The sequence below is a fragment of the Equus przewalskii genome, chromosome 13 (genome assembly GCF_037783145.1).
Source record: "Equus przewalskii isolate Varuska chromosome 13, EquPr2, whole genome shotgun sequence".
Classification (NCBI taxonomy): Eukaryota; Metazoa; Chordata; class Mammalia; order Perissodactyla; family Equidae; genus Equus; species Equus przewalskii.
This window is the reverse complement of record NC_091843.1, coordinates 82,994,635-83,016,836: the sequence shown is the minus strand read 5'-3', so window position 1 is coordinate 83,016,836 and position 22,202 is coordinate 82,994,635. Positions and strand designations below refer to the sequence as shown.

The 22,202-nt window shown below is 40.4% G+C and overlaps 1 long non-coding RNA gene across 1 annotated transcript; it reads left to right on the top strand.

Moving 5' to 3' along the window:
• The first annotated feature begins 17,318 nt into the window (after window positions 1-17,318).
• Window positions 17,319-19,137, top strand: LOC139075169 (uncharacterized). Its single transcript, XR_011525304.1, has 3 exons — window positions 17,319-17,434; window positions 18,565-18,666; window positions 19,025-19,137. It is a non-coding gene; the product is annotated as an uncharacterized lncRNA (long non-coding RNA).
• The last annotated feature ends 3,065 nt before the right edge of the window (window positions 19,138-22,202 follow it).

Here is a 22,202-nt window from a genome sequence, read left to right as displayed (position 1 = left end):
TCACTTTTGAAGCCTCTGCTGCCCTATTTAGATAGACTTGGGGCAATGAAAAACGTATCTCAGGAATCCCACCGAGGTAAATCTGATGGTTGCCCCAAAGCTACGTTGAACGCAGAGGGATGTTTCAAGTTAGGGGGACAAAAAAAAAGAACAACGCAATATAGAGAAGAGAAAACTCACTTGGTCCTCCTTGCCTGTACCAGTTTGGGTGTGATAAGTATAGAAATAATAAATCCAAGGTTAACAGGAAGTTCAGGATTCAAAATATTTTGTACCATAGTTTACATTTTTTCAGAAATTATGCCCCAATTTGGTTTTAAAAATAGTCTTTTTTTTTCTCTTTCGCAGAACTGTTTAGGGAAGACTCCTGTCAATATGCTGGAACCCTTTTATTAAGGGCTTTCTTATTATTTACTTTGCTATTGAGAGGCAGCCCAATTCAATATGTGAAGTTAGGGCAATAGTCTTGGTATCTTACCTTTGCCATCTGGTTGTGCTGCCAAAGTTTGTCTCATTTGTCTGATTTGGACCTCCATTAGCTCTCCTAGGTACCACTTGAAATAGACAACTGAGTTGGGTAAGAGCAGTGTGCTTGCTATGCAAACACAGCTTCAAGGCAGATCCTTGAATCCCCCTTCCAACGAGACAGTGTCCCCCAAACTCTTCTGTGATAGGAAGTCTGGAGCCACTACTGATCTTTCCACCACTTTCTTCCATATGGATTTTCCCATAATCCTTTTCAGTTCTTGGCAGATTGGCTCACTGTGCATCCTCATCAAAGCTTCTCTACTGTCTTCTGTGTTAAAGAGATCTGAAGTGTAAAAAGTACATTGCATTTTCCTTACTATGGTTCCACATATGACCATGGTTCTACTAAGAAGATACCACTGCACAAAACTTAGAATGCAGATGGGAAAAATGTAGGGTAGGGGTTTATGCACAGAGAAATTGGATCTTTTGGGCAGCTGTGATGATGGCTCTACAATCTAGTCCCATTTGATGTCAAGTAGTGGATGACAGTGACTGTGGGATTTCTGATAGAACGGTCTCATGTTGGACATTTCTTCTGGTTGCATTATTCTTGGTTGTGACTTTAGGTTTGGTTCCAGCCCTCTCAGTATTCTGTAAGCTCCTAATACTCTATACTGAATTTCTTTCTGTTTTAACACCTGGAGTAGATTCTGTAGTCTGCAACTAAGAATCTTGATCTATGTACTTATTAGTACCAAAGATGGTTAAAGAGAACAGACCTTCAAGATAATGGGATCTAGGATTGATTCTCTGATTCTGTTTGGCTTAAAACCAGTGGGGACTCTGTTAGCATTAGAGAATGGAAACCTAATAGCCCACATCCTTCTGTAATGAAACAGTTAGAATTCCATTGTGGTTGCCGTGAGTGTCCATTGGTGGTATAAATGGGTTTTGTGATAGGCTATGGGTACATGAAGGGTAGGCATAATTTCTTGATCAAACTGGGACACTTGAAAGTGAAAGGGAGTGTCATTAGCAATTCTAAGGTACCAGACATAAACAGGATGCTGCCAGGCAAATTGGGATATATACTTACCCTAGGTGTGGGGTGACACCCTGTAGTGTAGGCTGGCTCTTTCTAACTGTGCTGGAGGGCTTACAGAAAGCAAATGATAACTCAAGGTTCTAAATTCACAGCTCAAGGCATGGTCAAAGATCTGGGGTGTTTCTAAGACTAATCTAAAAGGACCTCTTACCTCTTGTCAAAGGGCTGACAGTTGAAAATCAGACACAAGTCTGATCCTGCACACTGGTAAACTGCATTGCAGGTGGAATTCACATCCTTGCCAGGTCTCTTACATGAACGTGAGAACATTGATTACAAAATAGAGGAACTTTGAAATAGGAATGGTAACTTTTGGAGAATTTAGATGATTTTAAGAATATTGAACCCTCAAATTCTACTCAATTTTTCTTGCTAGAAGAAGCAACCCCTATGAAGTGAGGTTGTTCTTGCCTTTCTCGAAGTCCCTGTGACGACCTCACCAGAGAGAGTTACCTTGCCAGCAGGTGCCAATTTCTCTAAATGCCTCTAAGTAGTTAGGGTCACATTCTAGCATATCCTAGGAAACCAGTTGCAAAGGCAAATCTGGGAAAATAAAATTGCAAGGTTTTGATAATTTATACAATAAAAGACTTGGGGGAATATATGTGGGACTGGATTCTGGAGGTGCTAGCTCTGAGGGGGAGGTGTAGACTGGGCTGAATTTTTTGATATAGGTTCTTTTACCGGGTTTTGGATTAAATGTGCTGGTTTGAGCAGCTCGGAGTATTTCTACCAGTTTTTGCAGTTGGTTAATTAAAATCTGGAATCAACAGTGGCATACACTAAACGAGACAGAGAGATCAGAATTTCCTTGATGCAACATAGAGGAAGAACTTTAATAACTTAGAGAATTGGGAAGTAGGAATGGATTTATCACGTATGACCTGCTCTCCCTTCCCATAAATATTTTCCTCTATGAAGGAATGATGACACTCCTTTTGTCACAGCACTGAGAAATACGTTAGGAACATAGTATCAGCATTTTTGAAAAGTGCTCTAGTGGATTTCCTCTGCAGGCTATGGATGAAGGTGGGAGATGCTGTCTTTGAACTGGAATCCTTAGTCTCAATAGGGATGCCGGGACCCTGGAGGGGCAGAGGTCGAGGAGCAGCACAGCAGCCTTAAAGGGTTGAGGGGCTGGAGTGTTAATTAGATTACATTATGTTTGTTAATGATGAAGTCACCTATGACAAATGTGGCTGGGCAGTCCTCTGAAGTATTTGTTCGCCTGAATAATAATAATAATAATAATAATAATAATAATAATAATAAAATCTAGTTCTGGTATAAAAGGACCTTACTTGAGCCATTGTGGTGGATTCCCAGAGCTGACGCTGTTCATAACTCAGATCCCTTGAATGAAGATGAGACCTCTTTAAAAAGGGTCTTTGGTCTTCATATGTAATGTTGAGCATTATCATGAACAATTTTATACTTGTCCATCCACTATCTGTTTTTTTGCATTACTTCTGGTATGTTCTGATCTTCAGGTAAAGAATTTACACTATTCCCCTGGATACCTTCATTATTAACCCAACAGATATGTGATTATTGCCCTGTAATTGTTAGCGCTGCAGGAGCATATCCTATGAGATGTCTGTCTTCCTGGGAGATCTGGAACAATATGGCAAAGAAAGTCATATTTGACATGAGTAGGAGTTGACCAGGTAGGTGATGTGGAGAAGGACAAACATAGCAGAAGAAAACATATATGGAGACTGGACTTTATCATCTGTGTGGAGAACTCTGAATACACATATATGTGCGAGTGCATAGACTGTGTTTTGAGTAGTGAAGAGAGACGAAGCTGGAATGAAGGGAGAGAACAGATCATTGCTAAAGACTTAGAATCTTCATTTTGTTAATGTGGTGTATCATATTCATTTATTTGTGGATGTTGAACCATCCCTGGAATAAATCCCACTTGATCGTGGTGTACAATCCTTTTAATGTATTGCTGTATTCGGTTTGCCAATATTTTGTTGAGGATTTTTGCATCTAAGTTCATCAGTAATATTGGCCTGTAGTTCTCCTTCTTTGTGTTGTCCTTGTGTAGTTTTGGTATCAGGGTAATGTTAGCTTCATGGAATGTGCTAGGAAGTGTTCCATCTTCTTCAATTTTTCAGAATAGTTTGAGAAGGATAGGTACTAAATCTTCTTTGAATGTTCGGTAGAATTCTCCAGAGAAGCCATCTAGTAACCATAGCCAAGATGTGGAAGCAACCCAAGCATCCTTCTACGGATGAATAGATAAAGAAGATGTGGTATATATACAATGGAATACCGCTCAGCCATAAAAAAAGACAAAATTCTCCCACTTGAAACAACATGGATGGACCTTGAGGGTATGATGTTAAGCAAAATAAGCCAGAGAAAGAAAGACAAATACTACATAGTTTCACTCATATGTAGAAGATAACAAATACATGGATAAAGAGAACAGATTAGTGGTTACCAGAGGGGAAGGGAGTTGGAGGTGAGTGAAAGGGACAAAGGGGCACATATGTATGGTGATGAATAAAAATTAGACTACTGGGGGTGAGCATGATGAAATGTATTTAGGAATTGATAAACAATAATGTACACCTGAAATTACACAATGTTATAAGTCATTATAATCCCAATTAAAAAAAAACTTAGAATCTTGACTGGAGAAGCCCTTGAGAGGATTTTGAGGAAGATGTTTACATGGTGTGTGAGTGTAGTAGAATAGAGACAGAAATGCCAATTAGGAGATGATTGCAATAATTCAGCCAAAAAATAATAGGACCTGTGCTAAGGCACTGGGGTGGGAGGAAGGAGATAGAAGAGGTACGTAAGGAGGTTGGTTCAATAATACTTGGCAACCAATTTGCAAATCAAAAATGACTGGGAGCTATCTTATTTCAGGTGCTGGTGGATGGAGATGCCAGTCCCTGTAATCAGAAATTGATGAGGGTAGGAGTGGGAGTACAGGATTCCTGTAGGCATGTCCTGTGATACAGGTCCAAGTAGGCAGTTGGCTGTATGCATCTTGTGCAAAAGATAGAGAGATCTGGTCTAGAAATAGAAATTTGGAAATGTAGCCGATGCTGTCAGTGTCCCACACATATTCTTTTGCACCTTACCTTTTTGTGCATCTAGCCCATCTTTCCATTGCCAGTCACTGCCCTCTGAGGCTGCTGTACCTGTGTACATGGCAGGCTGGAAGTACTGAGGAATTAATGTCCCCTGAGAGTAGCCCTCATTCAGTGACTCTCAGGATTTGGGTATAAATACCCCAGGTCACTTATCCCTTGAGTGGAATACTTCTAGAGTGTGTTTTACACCATTTCCTGGAGCTCCCCAGCAAGACTAAGCTTTTGCCCATTGTGGTATCTTGCTTGATAATGTTCATTTTATTGACTCCTTCTCTGCCCTGCCTTATTTCCCTGCTCCTCTGATGATGTTTCTTGGCATCACCTCCAAAACAAACTACTTGCATTCAAGACCTTGTCTCAAAATCTCCTTCTGAGGAAACCCACACTAAGACAAGCAGTAACGGGCATATGGGAAAGTTGGAAATGAGTGGGTAGTGGTGATGGAGAAGTGAATGAGATCACCCAAGGAGAAAGCATAGGCTACAATAGACCCCTGGGGAAGACTGTCATTATGGGGTAGGATGAGAAAGAGAAATCTGTGAAGGAGCTAGAGTAAGAGCAGATCAGAGAAGGAGGAAGGCAAATCTAGAAAAGAATAGTGTGACACGAATCAAAAGGTGGAAGGGAGCGGTCAGTCATTTCAAACGCTGGAGAGAGATCAAGTAAGAGAAGAACTGGGAAGTGTTTATTCCTTGGGTTTGGCCAGTAAGAGGTCATTGATGAACATGGTACTCCATGGAAAAGAGGAAGTAGAGATAGCTCAGAGTATTTATTCCTCTGGTTTTCTCCCAGAAGGGATATGTTGGGCTGGTTACCATCCCTTCTCTGAAGGTCACTGTTTCTCTCAAGACAGCCTCCTCTATGTGACTCTGTCCCTCTGGGTTTCAGTAACTTCTTCTCTTGTCCCTTTGGGCTCAGAGATGGAAACAACTCCATTGCTACTAGCCCCAGATTACTGCACTGTCTTTTGTGGGTCTCCTATACCATACTGGGACCTTCATAAATGGTCCCTTTGTAAATAAACTCTCCTTAAATTATCCTAATTTGAGGTGCGTCCTTCCTATTGGGAATCAGACTTATATAGAGTCTTAGAAAAATTAATATTTGTTGCTTTGTTTGTTTTATATCTGGCATTTTTTGAGAAAGGATTTAAAACAGCTATTTTAATAAGGTGGGAGAAACTTGAACATGTTGTAGGGTGAGGCAGCACTTCTGAGGTTGTGGCGGGTTTTTTTTGCCTGCTGTGACATTATGAACAACACTGTTCACATGTGTGATATGTGCCCATAGCCACACCCACATTTTGTTACCCCTTGCCCCAATTTTAAGGGCTCCAGAGCCAGATAGTCCTTTGAGGTCCCTGCTGCACAAAGGCCACTGGATAGCTGAGATAGGTAACTGCAGGCTACGGACAATTCCTAGGTAAAAAACTGGGGCTTCCTCACTCAAAAAAGCATCTCAGGATGTGAGAGTGTGGTTATTATCGGGCAGCCCTGCAAAATTCTCTCATTTATCTAAACGGTATAAAAATCATTGCTAACAAGCTGCATGGGCACCCCACCAAGATGATTGCCTCTGCAGTTGAGAGCCCCTGGGCTAGAGGGAGGAACCAGGGTCTAGAGAAAGGTTAAAAAATAAATACTCCAGAAAAGGGAGAAAATCAGTGGAACAAGGTCTTCGGAGAACGCATAGTGTTTCAGATTTCCTTCTTGTCTCCCTTCTTCAACAGAGACGCATAGAAAGGACACAGACTTCTGGGACATTGACTATAGCTGTCTCTTCTGCCTCTGTCCATGCCTGTGCCTTCCACGCCCTCACACCTCAAGAGGTGTAAAGATAGTTAACGAAATGAACCCACTAGCTTTTCTCTGTGACTCTTTGAGACAACCTGCCTTTATTTCAGATATCTCTCTGTATAATAGAACTTGTAATGTTTGCTGTTTGATGGTTTCAATTACTGAGATCAACAACGTTTTACAAGGACAAAATGATATGAGAACAAAACCTCTAGTTCTCAATAAATGGAATTTAAAATGTGGTTTGGACCTTCTGATATTTTATGAAGGAAAAGTAGGACAAATATAGATAGTCAAATTTAGTTGTTATAAAGGTTATTATTTTGCAACATGTGTGAATCTAATGCTGACCACCTGGGTGTCCTCAAATCCTCTGGCCTCTGCAGTCAACTTTTTTTACTCTCCTAATAAAGCAGCTTGAGTTCCCTTAATGTGAGAAATGAATCTGCCCCCCAAGATAGCTGAGAATTCAGCAGGAGGATGGATTGGTGGCATGAGCAGTGGTGACTTCTATTCTTGCTTCTTCTAGTTCTGATGTCCTGCCTCTGTTGATTTTCAGTCCCTCTTCTGGTGGCCTCACCTTCTCCCATTTCTCCCAGTTCCTCGAGCTGCTGTCTGACCTTGACATGAGTATCGCAGACTTTTACTGAAGGTTAGGGAATAGTAAGATAAATACAGCCTAGGGCAGGGAATAATTTCAAATTCTCTCTTTGTGGAAGCTTAATGCTTATTCCCTGTCACAGGGAATTTCTCACTCGCCGTCTTCCTTTTTTTTTACCCTGAACTTTCACCGTTTTGGGGGCTTCACCTTATCTTCCCCCAAATGTTCTATGTATCTTCCCACTCTCAGGGCCTACAGACTGTTCTCTTCTCAACCCACAATGAGACACTGCAAATTTCTCTTTCTTTATCATGTAGAACAATTTAATTCTTCTTTGTTGGAGTCTTATGGAAGTTGGGCCCTAAAAACCTTACCTTTCATAACCGATGTGCTCAGTATGGTGTTGCTCTTAAAGAAAAGAGCCTTTCTCCCTCATCAGAGTTCTTTCTTCTTAATCTGCCTAGGTAAAACTATAGCCAGGTTTAAAATAACAGCTCTTCATTCATCTATTGATCTCTCTCTTTGTCTTCAGCCATCCATCCACCTCTCCGTTCTGTTACATATATAAGATGAATGTGGGTTTGCAATGTTAAAAAACTTGAAGAATGTTTAAAGTCTATATGTTTAGGCCATGAAAGATGCAAAATAGCTCTGCAGTTTAAAAGTCATCATAGAAAAGTTTAGGAAGATGAAGAAATTTTTTTGTTCTTAGCAAAATACTTGACTGTAGATGCATATTATTACAGTTTTTGGTTAAGAAGCTAAATTTTATTTCCAACTATATTATGATGATAGTCTGTTTCCCAAAGTGTTCATTTTTATCCAGCAGTTGCATCATTCTTACAAAAAACTCATTTCTGGCCTTAAGAGTTTGTTGTCACATTTATGTGAGGTATTGGACTTAGAAACCTACTCAGTAGTCTCAAATTCTTTTCCTTTAACAAGACATATTCTTGTTCCCACCTCAATGAATCATTCCAATGAGAGCTGAAAATCTCTTTGTGTGTTGATATTAATTTTTCTGCTCTTTGGGAAGGTCCAGGGTCCAGGAAAGTATGCTTGTGGAGATCTGGATAAATGTTCTAACCTTAATTCATCTTCCCCTCCGTGCCTTGGCTCCCGTGCCCTCCACTCCATCTCTCTTCTTGTTGAGGATGTGTGTATTCCAAACAGAGATGATTTGCCAGTACAACTCTCCTTCTGACAGTGATATTTGCCTTAATGTAAACTACACTGAAGACTGAATTGGCTGAATTCACTTCATGTTGGAATGCCTTGTGGTTAGAACTCGGGACTTGCCGACCTTCTCCGTTTGCTTGCAGTTTGCATCTATTTCATCCTGCACCTGCAAAAGGGTTTTCCAGCTGTTTTCTGGGAAATCAACTCAGAAATGACCTCAGGTCCAGGAACCTCTGTGGTGACAGACATGGATTCTGAAGTACCTGCTATTTAGAAGACCCTCTTTAGGAAAATGAATATAAAATTACAAATATAAATTGGGCATGAAGGTGATTATTTAGAGAGCAAAAACAAATCATAACTAAAAATTTAAAAAGTTGACTGTTTGAAATAGCTTATTTTTACAACCTTCACAAAAAAATACAATCATGAGAACACAATGCTAGGGACCCTTCCAGGGCCGTGGAAGAGACCCGTATAAATGTGTGTGTATTTGTGTGTGTGTATGTGTATATATATATACACGCACGTGTTTTTGCAGACTCTTGACCTTACTTATGCACAAACTTGGAAGCTGGTTGAATAGTTTCTGTGAACTTGTCTTCACGTCTGATGATAAAACTTGAAGTCTGCATAGCAGGCAATCGGGAAGGGAAGATGGATATAAAGTGGGGAAGAGCAAGGACAAGCTGGAATCCATGAAGAGGAGCTAGGACCCTGAGAATGAACTGGGACCTGTGCCAGTTTTCACTGCCTCCAACCTTGATGAAGTAACAGAGTTAAACACATGGCCCAAGAGTTGAAGATGTTGAAGGAGGAGCCAGGAGAAGGCAGAGTAGCTGCAGGCCTGGGTGCTACCCTGTGCCAACGAGGTGAGCCAGCAGATAAATGACAATGTACCTGAGCTACAAATGCACCTGACTCTACCTTTTGAAGGTTAAAAACAATATGGCTGCTGCTTCACTTTCACTTTCTAAATCTCACGCAAATAGATCTCTCAAATATGGTCCACCTTAACCAGAAACATACAGGGAAGTGAATTCAGAAACACAGTTCAGCCTAGCTATATGGACATATTACACAACCACCACAGCCTACTGATTTTCAACTAGGCACCCAAATACATCTCCGCAAAACATGCTTATTTTAAAAATAAATACATTAACAAAGTCATACTTCTGCCCAACATGATACAACTACCTTGAGTACAACTGAAAATATTCTAATCCTTTCTCCAAAAGTGACTACTAATTCCTTCTTGTGTTTTTGGTCATGTTCATTCTTCTATTAGGTTATTCAACCTCTTCCTCTGAAACCCTGCAACTTCAATTCTGAGATATAAGGTTAACAACTATCGACACATCTTGTGTTAGATGATAGGGCAATGGGGAAGGGAAAGAAAATAAAAATATTTGGTTAATATGAATATGGAAAGATGCTCATATCAAAATAAGGAAGGAATACTCATAACTACCATACTCCTCATTTCTGCAATTAGTCACATGGTCTAGCTGGTATTTATAATTGCCTTCTTCTGCCAGTTGGAGTTTTTGCCTGGTGGGGTAACCTAAACATTTATTCCTTAAGTTTCTGGGCCATTAGCCATTTTGCCTGAATTGACTTGTTGTAGTTTTCCATTGACATTGACATTAATTATAGAACTTGGGAGAACCCCAGGGTTCCTCTCTGCCCTCACTGTGCACTAGCAATCTGACTTCCTCTTGATAGTGAAGATCAATCACCGGGACCATTGCAGTAATCCAGGGTTTCCAAACTATTAGCATTTTGGTTAGACAACTCTTTGTTGTAGGGGGCTATGCTGTGCATTGTAGGATGTTTAGCAGCATCCTTGACCTCTACCCACTAGATGCTAATGACACTCTCCTCCTGCAGTTGTGACAACCAGAAATTACAAATGTCCCCTGGACAAAATTGCCCCCAGTTGGTAACCACTGGAGTAACCCCTTTCTTTGCCATATATTGAGTAGAACCATCTGTAAACCAAGCCTGAGTTTTTTCTTCATTAGTCAACTGCTTATAGAGAACTTCCCATGAGGCCGTAGGTGTGGGCTGAGAGAGAGAAGGCAATTAGCAGGAGTAGGGGCATGGGCATCTAGGCTACTTTCTCATGCAACTGACTTGTGCCTCCAAGACTTGCCTGCTTTTTATATACTACTTTTATTTGATGACGGGATGCCCAATTGCTGTGCATGCCTAGCTCTATGGGCTTGGTGAGTCAGACAACATCTGCTTCATGATGGGCACCCCCTATCACATGGAAACTTGGTGGCCCATGGTCAAGTGTTCCATCTCTACTAAGGTCATGTAGAAAGCCAAAAGCTGTTTCTCAAAAGGAGAATAGTTATCTGCATAGGAAGGCATGACTCTGCTGCAAAATCCTCATTGTGATTCACTAATAGGGGCCTGCCAGCGGCTCCATACAATAGCCCTATCCACTGATGACCCTTCCAGCTGACTCCTTGTGTACAAGCTCACAGGATTTCAGCTTTTGCTCCTTGTTACTGCTAATTATATTTAGTTCTAGGGGAAGGATATATAATCCATAAACTCTTCATGTGTGTGTTTGAAATGGACCCCACGGTAAGCAGAATAATGCCCCCCCCCAAATTGTTCATGTCCTAATGTCCTAACCCCTGGAACCTATGAATATGTTAGCTTTCATGGCAAAAGGGACTTTGCAGGTGTGATTAAGTTAATAGTCTTGAGATGGGGAGATTATCCTATTTTATCCAAGTGGACCCAATGTGACTGCCAAAGTTCTTATGAGAGAAAGAGGGAGACAGGAGAGTAGAATCAGAGAGTAGGAGATGGATGTGACAACAGAAGTGGAGGTTGGAGTGATACAGGGATGAAGCTGTGAACCAAAGAATGCAGGAGGCCTCTGGAAGTTGGAAAAGGCAAGGAAACACATTCTCTCTTAGAGCCTCCAGAAGGAACGCAGCCCTCTGGACACCTTAATTTTAGGAATTCTGACCTCCAGAACTGTAAGGTAAGAAATTTGTGTCATTTTAAGCCACTAAGTTTGCAATGATTTTAATTCTTTTGCTCAGGATTTGAACTCTGATGGAAAAATGATAAATTGTTAATGAATCAGTGATTTGGAAATATGTATTTCCAAATATATTTGAAACATGTTTATATTTTCATCGTCGTTTTTTGCAGACTGTCTTAGACACAGAAAAGATTACTACTCTAATAGGAGAAACTTCAGTATTGTGGTGGGCTAGTCCTGGGAATTTTGGAGCCTCTCAAATTACATCAAATAAGCCACGTGCAGGGCATTTTCTGACTCTTTCTTTCTTATTCCTGAGTGTCCATCAGTGCTTCCTGTTGTTGGGTCTGGCAAATCATAAACTTTCAAAGTTTTTGTTGTTCAAGTACTAACTTGTGTTTGGGATGTTATTTAGGATCCACCACCCATTGAAGTAACTAAGTTCTCTTGCCTTGTTGAGTTTGTTTTACTCTGAGGTTCTGTAGACATGATAGTATGACATTTTTGCCACTCTGTCCTCTGTGTCACTCAAATCAATGTTGCTGGTCTCCACAGGACTGGCAGTCCGGATGAGTAGAGTTTGTGTTACTGGCTCAGGAAGGACAGGGAGTCCAGGCGAGAATGGGAGAGGTACTTCAGGAAGGTAAGCTTAAGGAAGATGAACATTCCATCCAGCAGCGTTTGTTGAAATAGCACACAAAAGAGAGACTTTCCCTCTACTTTGATTTCCTTTTTGTATTTCAGCTTTATTGAGGTATAATTGACACATTTTCTAAGTTTAAAGTGCACGATGTATTGATTTGATACCCTTACGTGTTGTAAAATGATTACCACCATAGAGTTAGCGAAATCCCCAGCAAGTCACAAAATTACTATTTTGTTTTGTGATGAGAACATTTAAGATGCAACCACTTAGCAACTTTCGAGTGTATAATACAGTATCATTAGCTATAATAAACATGTACATTAGATCCCCAGAACTTATTCATCTTATAACTGGAAGTTTATAGTTAAAGGACATACTTTTAAATTGCCGTAGTCAAAACGCGCCGTCTCATACCCCGACAGTGTTTGCAACGCCCTTCTTCAGACGGTGTCTTTTCTGAGACGGTTACAATCAGCTGCCTCTGTTTGCCCAGCTTCTAGGCTCCAGTCTTGCAATCTTCCTAGTCTGTAGTTCAGCCTTATGAGCCCATGCCCTGGACTTAGTCCTCTGTGTCCTGTGACTCTTTCTATATATGTTGGGAGGAAGCAGGTAGGGAAATGGAAAAGAGCTCTTCTCTGAGGGTCTTAGAGATGGACCAAGGCATGATTCATATCTCTTTTGTTAACAGACTCTTCCCTGGGGCTGCGCGGCCATCTGTGGCAGATTGTTTGCAAAATGGCCACTATTTTTCCCTCTCTGCATCTACCTCCCTTGTGAAGGTACTACACACTTGATCCCCTTAAGAGGTGGAATGTGCTCCCGCAGAATTTGAATCTGGGCTAGCCTGATGGTTTGCTTTGGCCAATAGAATGCAGCAGAAACAATGCTGGGCCAGTTCTGAGCCTAAGCATCCACTTGTTTTCGTGAACCTCTGCTCAGCTGCCAAGTAAACAATTTTGAGGGCATGGCCTGCTAGAGGATGAGAGACCACTTGGAGGAGAGCAGAGCCATCTGAGCTGAGGCCATCCTAGTCTAGCCAGCTCCCAGCTGACCCAGCAGCTGACCACAGATGTCTAAGTGAGCCTAGCAGAGGCCTGAAGAACTGCCAAGCTGACGTCAGCCTAATTGCCCACCTGCAGAACTGTGAGCTAAAAAAATGGTTGTTTTCAGCCACCAAGTCTTGGAGTGGTTTGTTATGGAGCCAAAGCTTACTGATTTATCATCAAGGCTAGAATCATTTCCAAATTAGGGATTATGTCCATGTCTGAGTTATCACACCTGCCCTGTAAGAGGAAAGAAAGAGCAGAGGATGAGCCATATATTGGAAGAGAAGAGATATGAAAGGAGGGATATATAGTCAGCTTGCTATTATTCTTAGCCAGTTCTGATTATAATCCAATTTCTTCTCCCACAAAATAGATCACTTATAATTCAGCAGGAATCTGTCATTTACAAGACTCAGAAACTCCCCTGCACTGGCTTAAGTAAAGGAAAATTAGCATCAGGGATATCTCATGGATCCCAAGACCCACTTAGGTCTTCTGGAACCAAGGGAGCTACTTTCTCTGCCTGTTTTCTTTCCATTTCTTCCTCTTGGTATAAGATCCCCCATCACTTCTGCAAGTTTGCTTCACTTCTCTCTTCAGTTCTCTGCTTTCAACAGCTTCGTCAAACCCATTCCAAAATAGCAACTTCAGCCTCAAATCTTTGCGACCCTCTAGCTCACCTTCCAAAAATTCAAAGTCCCAATCGGAGAGAGAGTCCAATTGGTCCACTGTGGCTACTGCTGGCAGAAGCCCTGACCCTGAGTTTCTGAACTCCTGTTCTACAAGTCACCAATAGATTTTTACCTTTGCTTTCCAGTGGAAGATCAACTTCTGTATCCTTCCATCGGAGGACTATGAATGAGAGTGATCGGCAATTTCCTTTCTTGATCAGGCTGGGGCAGAGACTGGAAGGTCTCTCCCAGCCCAGAGCCCTGCCTCACATGACTTTGTAGTGCTGCTGCTGTCCGAGGACTCAGGCGTTCCAGCCTCTTCTTCGTATAAAGCCGGTGTCCAGTGTCCATAACGTTCTATTCACCATCTGGGTCTGACTTCCTTTTTTTTTTTTGTTTTGTAAATTTTGTTTTGTTTTGTCTTATTTAACAATAGTCAAAATCTAGAAGGCTGCTGGTTGAGACACCCTCTTGTGGCAATTTATAGTTATATGGATTTTATGGACTAGAAAAATTTCAAAAGCAAATCTGGGCACCGACATATGGTTACCAGGTCTATATTTTACCCCATGAGACCATTACAAGCTCCCATATCCAGCCATCATCATTTAATATTGGATTGAAACCTAGGAAATTGCCATTTTTGTAGGTCAAAAACAGTTGAACATTGGCAATTTCCTGTGGTCCAAAATAAGATATTAAAGCATATTTTAACTTAAGAACTATAAGAAGAATATAATCTTAGAATAAAGGATTGGCTTTTGCATTGAATTTTTTAACTTTATGAGAAACGCACGATATTTTAATTTTCTTACTTCGTCAGGGACCATGAAAACTTCATCATGGTCTGGCATTAGTTTTTGATGTGCCTTTTTTTTAAACACAGGTCAGGAGAAACACATCTGTGTGACCCTCTCAGGATCACTCTCATTCCTCAGAATGTTTTTTCCTACCCTCTGGGGTGGTGGGGGTTCTGGCCTTCCCTTGGTTCAAAGTCATGTTCAAAGAGCAGTCACGTTCTCTCAGGCCCTCTCCGACTGTGGTGAGTGAGTCTTTCACTTGCACCAAACTTGAGGATTTAGGGGACTCGTCTGCAGCACCCAATTCATTGTCATGTTCCCCCTCATAAAGAACGTAGTCACATTTTACAAAAGGAACTTCAGTAATCTCCCATAGTTCCTCAATGAAATATGCAAACCAGTTTTTCTCTAACCATAAGCTAAAGATGCTTCCGTTTGGATTGTGTTTTTTGCACAACTTTTCCATCGTCTCGGGCAACTCCCCCATCACCCTCTATTTCCTACCCAAGGGACCGTCATGTCTCTTACAAGCAAGATCCAGACAGATTGTATAACAAACTGGCTTTGGTTATTAAAAACATCTTTTTAGCTCTTGGCACAACAAACAAAACCACTCCTGATGAAAAGAAAGTCTCTCTCTCCCATATGGTTCTTGAAAGAAGCTCAATTTTCTGAATTTACTGTACATGTGAAAACAATAAACAATTTGCATTTCTCTTTTTCTAGTAATTCAAACCCTAACCTGAGGGTTTTTAAAGAATGGATTTAGTAATTTCTACATTGTACCACTTTCTGATATATTATTGATTCTCAGTGAAGGAACTAAGCCTTAGCCAAATGTTTCAGTTTATCTGTCTTTTTTTGTGAATCTGTAAATGCGTCAGAAAAACGTTTACTGTAATGTTAGAATGTGCATGTGTTGGCATTAAAAGTGTGGTTTTGTCCCTACGGAGAATCGAATAGAAGCAAAATTACAGTTAACTCCTGGTATCTGTGGTAATGGGGAACAGACCGAGTTTGTGCCAATAATATTTGAAAAATTTATTTCAGAAATTAGGTCGAAGCTTGTCCTTCACCAAACCTTTTGCCAGAGATCCACAAGTAGCCAAGTTGTTCTCTCTCCTTCTCCTGGCTCAGCCAGACTCTGGGGTAAAGACATGGGCAGCAGCAAAGAAGGGTTAAATCAGAAGACTTATTCAAAATCTCATGGTCATGAGATTTTTCTCACCATGTGGACTACTACTCTTTTGTAGAAAAAGGAAGCCACTCTTAGTAAGAGGATGACAGTCTTCCCACCCCTTTGGTAAAGCGGCTTGTCTTTCCTTATGATTGAAGAGATAATTGTGCATCAAAACTCATGTTACCTTCTTTACGAATTCAGTTTTCAGCTAGTAACCGAAAAAAGAAGTAGGAGAATTTCAAAGAATCCTCAAGCCTCTTTAAAGTTATTCTCTCAAAAAGGGAAGATTTGAAATATAGCTGAATGGGAAGAATGCCACCACAGAGCCATCCAGCTCTAGCCAGTAGCCTACAAGAGAAAGGATTTATCTCCTCTGGTTCAGTCTCTGACCCTTAGAGAGAAGGAGATGATATACAAGCTCTTTATCGTCTCATGGCTCCCACAAGGGTTTTCAATAGACCAGAGGGAGGCAGGGCCTCACTTATTCTGGATCTGTAATGTTTCCTGAATGCGAAGAACTCATATGCTTGCGAGGACAAGAGTGCATTGCGCTCATGGTGTCCAGATGTGATGCTCCAATGATGTAAGCCACTAATTTGTTCTGGAACTATTATTGTTATCTGTTGAAGGAGACGTAGAGAATGACTTCCAGTTTTAAAAAATCCTGGAGAATTTTATAACTCTCTGCCACTCATAGTGGTAATCCTGACACAAGTCTGCAAAATTCTTGTAGATACGTATGATTATGGTATGGAAAGGGGAAACCTTAACTAACTACATTAGAGAAACTCAAAATACGAAGTGAAATGATGGTTGTAAATAAGGCTGGGTATCATAATTAGTCCCAGAGGTTCCTCTGTAGTTAGGAGAGTTCTCCCAAACAGCTATATTTCTTTATTTGAATGTCAAAATAGAAACCGATTTAGGCTCCTGCACTGTGTCCTCATACCCACAGCTTCTTTGGAGCCTTGCTGTATAGGCCTTGTGAGATGTCCACTGAGACAAAAAGATTGTGTCCTCGATAATATACTCTGTACAAGGCAGCAGATGTTCTCAGAACCAACCTCTAAAACCTCAGAATTGAGGGTTTCTCTTTCCTTCTGGTTTTCTGCATTTGCTTGTGGGAATGGAAAGCATTTTCTCTTTCTGTGGTTCGTCTATTCCGGATGCTCATTGCCCTTGGGGAACAGGCCTCATAGGTCTCAGGGTGCAGGAGAGACTCTTCACATTTGCTGAGGAAACCAGACTTGTCACCAAACAGGGAGCTCTGATTCCCATGGAGAATAGCCAGGCAGATCAGGCAGAGCGGTCTTTAAGCAAATTCTGTTTGCTGGGGAAAACCAGGGAAAATCAAACCAAAGAAAACACACAGCTGATTGCCAAAGTGGGTATTGTCTTTAGGCCTTTCCAAGAGACATCAGTTGTTCCTTGGTGTCTCTAACAGAAAACTTGCCAGAAGAAGTAAATTTGTTTCCAGTTCTGTCCTACTAACAAGTTTTGCCAATTAAATTACTTAATTGGCTGTGGTCATCAGTATAAGAAAAATGTAGACACACCCAGTCTTTTCCTATAAACGATTCCCCCAAATCTGCCTTTATTTGTGTTTAAGATCCAATGTTCCTTTTACAAATCTTCAAAATATTTCCCTTTTAAATTAAAGTACGTGGATTAACACACACAATCTGTTTCTTCCTCACTCAGAGAAAACTAGGTTAACAATTCACTGCTTTTCCATGGGCTGGTACTTGATTCAGAATGAGATGAAGTCGGCTTTCTCTCCCATGATGTGGATGGTGGACTTCTCAAGGTCTGTATGACAGTTAGCAAAGAGTGGAGTAAGGCATTTTGTACCTAGTTGGATTCATTTGTATTTAGACTGGAAGAAGTGATATTTATTATGTAATATTTGGGTGAATAAATAATGCTATTTCCTCCCTTTCTCTAGATCAATGTATTCATTTTATATGCTCTTTTATTTTTGATTAGTAATATAAGAAAATGTAACCCAGTTTGTAATAAATGTAACACATAGTCGACCAGTGACTCACACTAAAATGCACTATTCCCACGGAATAAGGATTACTCATTACATGTAACTACCAGCTTTTGGGAGAAAACTGAGGCTACTTCCCAGATCATATGAAACAAAAAGCAGCCCTTAATTTTGTAGGAGAAATCTAGTGGAAAAGCAAAATATATTTTCCCTTTTGAAACAGCTGGAAAATTGCTGAAATTCTCCACTTCTTCTTTAGTGAATATACAGCCCAAACCTGCAATTTTGAAATAGAGATATGTATTTCACTTGCTGATATATAAACACCTTATTTCTGTTTTTAATCACTTTATAATTTGTATTTTTCCCATAGGATACCTTGCTTTCATAGCTAATTTGAAACAAATGATCACTATGCAAACATTGACCAACCAGCAGAACTGTCACCAGCTTGGCATCCTCTTACTAATGTCGAAGTGACATTGATTGTGAGTCAGTGATTATCAAATGCCTGAGTAGCATAATAACATCTAAATTTTATTATGCATGTTAAATTAAATTGTAGTATTTTATTAATATTCATATATTTTAACGTATCACACATACTTTTGATTTCTGTGCCTATAAGATCATATAGATTCACATGGCCCTATTATTATATTTAATAACTTCTTGCTGGAGCTGATTTCCCAAATGCAGCATTTTTGGGAGCTTAGGAGCACTAAAAAGTTGGTATTAGAATTGTGAGAAACTGAGAAAGTCATTTAAATTAGTTTTATATTATTTAAGACTGCAAATTCTGTAAGACAGAAAGCAAATATGAAGTGTCTGTTATTAATGCTATACAGCATTTGTCATCCTTAAAATAGACATTTGGAATAAGTGATCTTGCATTCATTCATTCATTCCTTTACTCATTTTTTGTTCATTTACTCAATAAACAGATATTGACCACCTACTATGTGCCAGATACTCTGGTAGGTGCTGAGACTCATTGATGAGAAAGTTCGGGTACAGGCCTTGCTTGGAGTCTGATGGAATAATAAGTAACATTTATTGAACATTGAATCTTCAGTTACATTTAGAATTGTGACATTCCGTTAATCTAAGAACCATTCAATTATATTATGGGATCTATAATCCTGGTGGAAATCAGGGTGATTAAGGTGACAGCCTTCCTATTCCTCGCTCATGTTCTTGAATCTGGAGAGCAGAGGGCTGGCAAAGGGACGTGGCTGGAATGTTAGTGGAAGAGCAGGTAGCTGCCCTTGGGAAATGCATGGTAGAAATGGGCTTATTTTTGTTGGAGAGTGAGGGTAGCTGTATGTGTGTGAGGGGTACTAGGAAGGTGATGATTATGCTCAGATTGAGGAAAAGCTAAGTTTGAATTTCCTTGTCTTTCAGTGATTGAGAGAAGTCAGCACCAGCCTTGGAAATACAAACTCCAGAAAAACACCTCTGAGGTCTTCTTTTGTTCTGAGGTCTTTCCATTTCTTCCCTTGCCTAAAAAATGTGTTTCCTCTGAGATCTTTATTGCGAAAGATGAGGAGTGAAAGAGATGCCTTGAGGCCAATGAAATAAAGGAAATCACTTTTCTGAAAAGAATTCATGTGCTAAGCCCTCTCTCATCTCTGGAATTTCTTGGGCTTGCCACTAATGGAGTGGATAATAATCTTGCACATAGTTGTGTTTCTAAATGAACAATTCATCTGGACACGCTGAGTACCATTCTTGATACAATAGATTTGTTAGGGGTCTAAAGAGAGTAATGATAGATTATTTGACTAGATTTTAGTGCAGCATTCTTTTTAGGATTTGATGAACTATAACCCATTAAGTGAGTTATAAATGTGCTGGACTGTATGGGTTTTCTGACCCATGGGTGGAAACAGACCACGAGAAGCAAGGGCTGAGACTATATAGCTGTCTACTCCATTGTGGAGAGATGTCCCCAGCACTGAAGAAGTTGTGAGGCACAGGCTTATTGAACATCTTTGGGAATATTTTACTGAAAGAATTCAACAACACATGCCTGACACTGGGTCAAGAGGCATAGTAGGAGAGCCTTCCAATGCTGTGACCAAGGGGGCAGCACAGTCTGAAGCATGGGAGATGATGTTGGAAAGTGTAGTTCATCTGAGGAAGAGTAAAGACAGGCTAAAATGTGGTGAACTGGGCACAAAGCTGATGCTCGTGTGGACACTGGTGAATAGTAAACTATATGTACTGGGAAAATGACTCTTTTAACCTCTACCTTGATTCTCAAGAAAAGCAGATGGACAGAGAGAATTTCCAGAAATGAGCAATTCGAATACAGAAAGTAAGAAATGTTTGAAAGAAACAAATAGAAGAATTAAATGTGAAAATTTGAGCATAAGAAACTCATTATCTACATCAATCTATTATATATATATTATTTTTCCAGGAGGAATTATACTTTAAATAGAGTAAGTATGTTAAGAAGGAGAACAAATAGTGACTTTTAAGACTCAGAGAAAAGTTCCTTAGAGAGGAGGGCTATTTTAGACCATGTAATATGTAGCACTGCCAGGAATCAAGGAATCCAGCATGCGGTCCTGAATATAGAGCTTTGTCCCTTCCTATCTCAGGAGCAGTGACCTCCTGACCCCCAGACTTGCACACCAAATGGCTTCTTCTTTTGGGAGTCTGTCAAGAACCTTGTATTCTGGCCACTTCCTCCTCTCAGATCTGAGGATATGAAAGACCACATTGGGGCTGCCATTTCCACCATTGATGGTGCGGTGCTACACAGAGTCTAGGATGAATTAGATGCAAGACTGAGGCCTGCCAGGTGACATGCAAGAGGCGTAATGAGCATCTATGAGAGTAAAGAAATAACTGGGATGGCTTCTTTACCGAAATTGGGTTTACTACATGTTCATATTCAACTTAGCCACTGAATAATAAATTTTAAAAGTGTCAATCACTTTGAATAACCATACAGATTCAATAAATATTTGAAGTGAATCAGTTAGAAAGTAGTGTTTATTACATGTCTAGTACGTTCCCATAACTCTGATAGAATTATCGGGAATTTTTAAAAAAGCTCCAAGGAGCTTATAATTGTGTTGACTTGTTTAAAAATGAATGTACTAAATTCTTAAATTTTTAATTTAACCAACATTTGTATAAAGAGTACTATGTGCCAGGGATTTTTCTAAGTGCTTTACAGATATTAACCCTTATATTCATCTAGATTACATGACCCAATGATTAGAAGTGCATTTATGAAGGACTTTTGCTGGTGTCTTCTTGGACAGAGGGAATGCAAGAGGTTGGATGCGTGCTGTGAACACATGAAAGCCTAGAAATGGACTGTGATATACTATTTTTCATGTCCAGAGCCCAGCTTATGTAAATTTGTCAACTAGGCAAAGTTTGCCGACATGCTACTCTGCCTTCAGATGTCAACTGAGCCTTAGGGCTGTTTTTTGCTTCCTAAAGTTTCTCATTCTGGTTTCCTGATTGGGTTTATCCACCTGTGACTTCTAAGTCGCTGGAGTAGGCCATGCACTGATGCCAGTATTGGGCGCCAAGAATTATGGTAAGCTGTTTAGGGAGATATTTGGGGTGTGTTTTGGGAAGATGTCCAATGACTCTCCTTGCATCTAAATTTTCTGTCTTGCATCAGTGGAAGATGTAGTGAATTTAACCACTTAACATGATGGTTAGGGTCATGCTGACTAGAAGCACCCCTTACCTTTCATGAGAAAACTCAGAGCCATGGGTGAATTATGTTGAGGAATTGGGTCGCAGGAACTTCTATTTACCCACAAGATAGTTTAAAACATTCAAATTGAAGTTACAATCCCCATGCTCTCTTCCTCACCAGAACAGACATTCCTCTGGTGGAGGCGCCAACCTGATCTCTCTCGAATTGTGTCATGCCTAGAATAGCTAAAAACCACTGCTAAATATTTCCCAAGTAAACCCAGCTAAGAATAGCGTCGTATTTCTAGAGCTCTGGCACAAGAAACTCAACACCCTGTTGGAGTCAGATAAGCTGAACTTTTTTTGGAGAGCTTTGTCCAAGTGAGACTGAGGAGGATGGAGTCCGAGAAAGACTCAGGTTGAGTGAGTCTAGCAAGACTCCCTATGTCCTCTGTGACATGGCAGTGAGTGGTGCTATGTGAGACTAAAAGTGCCTGTGAGCATCCCTAAATGCTGAATCGGCTACCTGACAGTGCCTTGGGCACTAAAGAGACTTTCATTAACTCTGTCCAACAATCAAATTAAAATTTTGCTCTTACGATCTTGCAGTTCTTAAACATCAGTTGGTACTCTCTGATGCCTCTCACTTGTTCTGCTACAATTTGTTGGAAAGCTGAAGTTCCATCTTGCTTCTTTAAGCCAGAAAAACACGTTTCCTTCTTAAGAGGTTCAATTTATAAGGGCTTACTATTAGTCCCCAAATTTACTATCACCTTGCAATTGATATGGTACTTGATCCTCCTAAGGACTATGGGAGAGCGAGAATTATCATCTCGTTTTTATTATCGAGAAATGGAGGCTCAGACGGGTACCTACTCATGGTTCATATCTAGCCAGTGGCAGATATGGA